We start from the raw sequence: 4,604 nt of genomic DNA on the forward strand, positions 1-4,604 counted from the left end.
GACTACTGCTGTATAATAACACTGACCACCCCAAGGTAAGAGACTACTGCTCTATAATAACACTGACCACCCCAAGGTAAGAGTCTACTGCTCTATAACAACACTGACCACCCCAAGGTAAGAGACTACTGATCTATAATAACACTGACCACAGCAAGGTAAGAGACTACTGCTCTATAATAACACTGACCACCCCAAGGTAAGAGACTACTGCTCTATAATAACACTGACCACCCCAAGGTAAGAGACTACTGCTCTATAATAACACTGACCACCCCAAGATAAGAGACTAGTGGTATATAATAACACTGACAACCCCAAGGTAAGAGACTACTGCTCTAATAACACTGACCACCCCAAGGTAAGAGACTACTGCTCTATAATAACACTGACCACCCCAAGGTAAGAGACTACTGCTCTATAATAACACTGCCCACCCCAAGGTAAGAGACTACTGCTCTATAATAACACTGACCACCCCAAGGTAAGAGACTACTGCTCTATAATAACACTGACCACCCCAAGGTAAGAGACTACTGCTGTATAATAACACTGACAACCCCAAGGTAAGAGACTACTGCTGTATAATAACACTGACCACCCCAGGGTAAGAGACTACTGCTGTATAATAACACTGACCACCCCAAGGTAAGAGACTACTGCTGTATAATAACACTGACCACCCCAAGGTAAGAGACTACTGATCTATAATAACACTGACCACCCCAAGGTAAGAGACTACTGATCTATAATAACACTGACCACCCCAAGGTAAGAGACTACTGATCTATAATAACACTGACCACCCCAAGGTAAGAGACTACTGCTGTATAATAACACTGACCACCCCAAGGTAAGAGACTACTCCTCTATAATAACACTGACCACCCCAAGGTAAGAGACTACTGATCTATAATAACACTGACCACCCCAAGGTAAGAGACTACTGCTGTATAATAACACTGACCACCCCAAGGTAAGAGACTACTGCTCTATAATAACACTGACCACCCCAAGGTAAGAGTCTACTGCTCTATAACAACACTGACCACCCCAAGGTAAGAGACTACTGATCTATAATAACACTGACCACAGCAAGGTAAGAGACTACTGCTCTATAATAACACTGACCACCCCAAGGTAAGAGACTACTGCTCTATAATAACACTGACCACCCCAAGGTAAGAGACTACTGCTCTATAATAACACTGACCACCCCAAGGTAAGAGACTACTGCTCTATAATAACACTGACTACCCCAAGGTAAGAGACTACTGCTCTATAATAACACTGACCACCCCAAGGTAAGAGACGACTGCTCTAATAACACTGACCACCCCAAGGTAAGAGACGACTGCTCTATAGTAACACTGACCACAGTGGAAGGAGTAGGACTGATTCTCTGTGGTTCTGAGAGAGAGGTCTGTCTAACTCGGTGTTGTTCATACTCTAGGTTCTGAGAGAGAGGTCAGTCTAACTCAGTGTTGTTCATACTCTAGGTTCTGAGAGAGAGGTCAGTCTAACTCTGTGTTGTTCATACTCTAGGTTCTGAGAGAGTGGTCAGTCTAACTCTGTGTTGTTCATACTCTAGGTTCTGAGAGAGTGGTCAGTCTAACTCTGTGTTGTTCATACTCTAGGTTCTGAGAGAGAGGTCAGTCTAACTCTGTGTTGTTCATACTCTAGGTTCTGAGAGAGTGGTCAGTCTAACTCAGTGTTGTTCATACTCTAGGTTCTGAGAGAGTGGTCAGTCTAACTCAGTGTTGTTCATACTCTAGGTTCTGAGAGAGAGGTCAGTCTAACTCAGTGTTGTTCATACTCTAGGTTCTGAGAGAGAGGTCAGTCTAACTCTGTGTTGTTCATACTCTAGGTTCTGAGAGAGAGGTCAGTCTAACTCTGTGTTGTTCATACTCTAGGTTCTGAGAGAGGTCAGTCTAACTCAGTGTTGTTCATACTCTAGGTTCTGAGAGAGTGGTCAGTCTAACTCTGTGTTGTTCATACTCTAGGTTCTGAGAGAGAGGTCAGTCTAACTCTGTGTTGTTCATACTCTGGGTTCTGAGAGAGTGGTCAGTCTAACTCTGTGTTGTTCATACTCTAGGTTCTGAGAGAGAGGTCAGTCTAAATCAGTGTTGTTCATACTCTAGGTTCTGAGAGAGAGGTCAGTCTAACTCGGTGTTGTTCATACTCTAGGTTCTGAGAGAGTGGTCAGTCTAACTCAGTGTTGTTCATACTCTAGGTTCTGAGAGAGTGGTCAGTCTAACTCAGTGTTGTTCATACTCTAGGTTCTGAGAGAGTGGCCAGTCTAACTCAGTGTTGTTCATACTCTAGGTTCTGAGAGAGAGGTCAGTCTAACTCTGTGTTGTTCATACTCTAGGTTCTGAGAGAGTGGTCAGTCTAACTCAGTGTTGTTCATACTCTAGGTTCTGAGAGAGTGGCCAGTCTAACTCAGTGTTGTTCATACTCTAGGTTCTGAGAGAGTGGTCAGTCTAACTCTGTGTTGTTCATACTCTAGGTTCTGAGAGAGTGGCCAGTCTAACTCTGTGTTGTTCATACTCTAGGTTCTGAGAGAGTGGTCAGTCTAACTCAGTGTTGTTCATACTCTAGGTTCTGAGAGAGAGGTCAGTCTAACTCTGTGTTGTTCATACTCTAGGTTCTGAGAGAGTGGTCAGTCTAACTCTGTGTTGTTCATACTCTAGGTTCTGAGAGAGAGGTCAGTCTAACTCGGTGTTGTTCATACTCTAGGTTCTGAGAGAGTGGTCAGTCTAACTCAGTGTTGTTCATACTCTAGGTTCTGAGAGAGAGGTCAGTCTAACTCAGTGTTGTTCATACTCTAGGTTCTGAGAGAGTGGTCAGTCTAACTCTGTGTTGTTCATACTCTAGGTTCTGAGAGAGTGGTCAGTCTAACTCTGTGTTGTTCATACTCTAGGTTCTGAGAGAGTGGTCAGTCTAACTCTGTGTTGTTCATACTCTAGGTTCTGAGAGAGAGGTCAGTCTAACTCTGTGTTGTTCATACTCTAGGTTCTGAGAGAGAGGTCAGTCTAACTCGGTGTTGTTCATACTCTAGGTTCTGAGAGAGTGGTCAGTCTAACTCAGTGTTGTTCATACTCTAGGTTCTGAGAGAGAGGTCAGTCTAACTCAGTGTTGTTCATACTCTAGGTTCTGAGAGAGTGGTCAGTCTAACTCAGTGTTGTTCATACTCTAGGTTCTGAGAGAGTGGTCAGTCTAACTCTGTGTTGTTCATACTCTAGGTTCTGAGAGAGAGGTCAGTCTAACTCTGTGTTGTTCATACTCTGGGTTCTGAGAGAGTGGTCAGTCTAACTCTGTGTTGTTCATACTCTAGGTTCTGAGAGAGAGGTCAGTCTAAATCAGTGTTGTTCATACTCTAGGTTCTGAGAGAGAGGTCAGTCTAACTCGGTGTTGTTCATACTCTAGGTTCTGAGAGAGTGGTCAGTCTAACTCAGTGTTGTTCATACTCTAGGTTCGGAGAGAGTGGTCAGTCTAACTCAGTGTTGTTCATACTCTAGGTTCGGAGAGAGTGGTCAGTCTAACTCAGTGTTGTTCATACTCTAGGTTCTGAGAGAGTGGCCAGTCTAACTCAGTGTTGTTCATACTCTAGGTTCTGAGAGAGAGGTCAGTCTAACTCTGTGTTGTTCATACTCTAGGTTCTGAGAGAGTGGTCAGTCTAACTCTGTGTTGTTCATACTCTAGGTTCTGAGAGAGTGGCCAGTCTAACTCTGTGTTGTTCATACTCTAGGTTCTGAGAGAGTGGTCAGTCTAACTCAGTGTTGTTCATACTCTAGGTTCTGAGAGAGAGGTCAGTCTAACTCTGTGTTGTTCATACTCTAGGTTCTGAGAGAGTGGTCAGTCTAACTCTGTGTTGTTCATACTCTAGGTTCTGAGAGAGAGGTCAGTCTAACTCTGTGTTGGTTCTACTGCAGGTATTGGGATGATGGACAGCCCAATGGTGGTACATTCCAGAACTGTGGGGGAATCATTTACAAGTCGTCAGGCCAAGGAGCATTGTGGGATTTTGATTGTATCTATTCAAAACAATGGATCTGTGAGAAATAGGCTTCTCATAAGTACTTTCTCTGCACTGCTGATGAATGAACTCTCTACTGTATGTTAATGATGGTCTGAAGACTGGTGTGATTTGATTGAATGGTACAAACACATGCAGACATTCAGAAACACACACACACACAAAGACACTGATCTGAACCTGAGTCTCCCATGGGGGAAACCAACGTCTTGATTAGACGAGGTAATTCCCTCTCGGACTGAGATCTGACACTGATTTTGAAGTTGCAGGCAGGGCTACCTCATCACTTGACCATGAGCAACCAATCATGACCAACTCATGTCCACTACACAAGCTGACACAATAATGTATTCATTTGTCAATCAATAAGGTGTAGAATAGGGGTATAATATCATTCAATAGTCACTGTCAATCAATTACTGTTAAGTTTTACACTTTGAAATAGATTTGAAATGACTGTATATGTTTATCAGGTATGCTTACTTCTTCTGCGTTTATTATTCTGAACATACACATTGTGTTCTTCCTGCTAATTCAATAAATAATTCAACCAAGATTAAAGACA

The 4,604-nt window shown here is 43.1% G+C and overlaps 1 long non-coding RNA gene across 21 annotated transcripts; it reads left to right on the top strand.

Annotated features, from left to right (window-relative positions):
* Positions 1-6: 6 nt before the first annotated feature.
* LOC127908038 (uncharacterized) lies at positions 7-4,604 on the top strand. 21 transcript variants are annotated; one of them, XR_008065999.1, is made up of 7 exons: positions 7-402; positions 444-1,913; positions 1,958-2,417; positions 2,464-2,509; positions 2,602-2,647; positions 2,694-3,475; positions 3,614-4,604. It is a non-coding gene; the product is annotated as an uncharacterized LOC127908038 (long non-coding RNA). The 21 variants fall into 21 exon arrangements; XR_008065989.1 differs by having other exon boundaries at positions 444-1,499; positions 1,684-1,743; positions 1,790-1,913; positions 2,464-3,475; XR_008065992.1 differs by having other exon boundaries at positions 444-689; positions 772-853; positions 895-1,913; positions 2,464-3,475.

This window comes from Oncorhynchus keta, chromosome 16 (genome assembly GCF_023373465.1).
Source record: "Oncorhynchus keta strain PuntledgeMale-10-30-2019 chromosome 16, Oket_V2, whole genome shotgun sequence".
Lineage (NCBI taxonomy): Eukaryota > Metazoa > Chordata > Actinopteri > Salmoniformes > Salmonidae > Oncorhynchus > Oncorhynchus keta.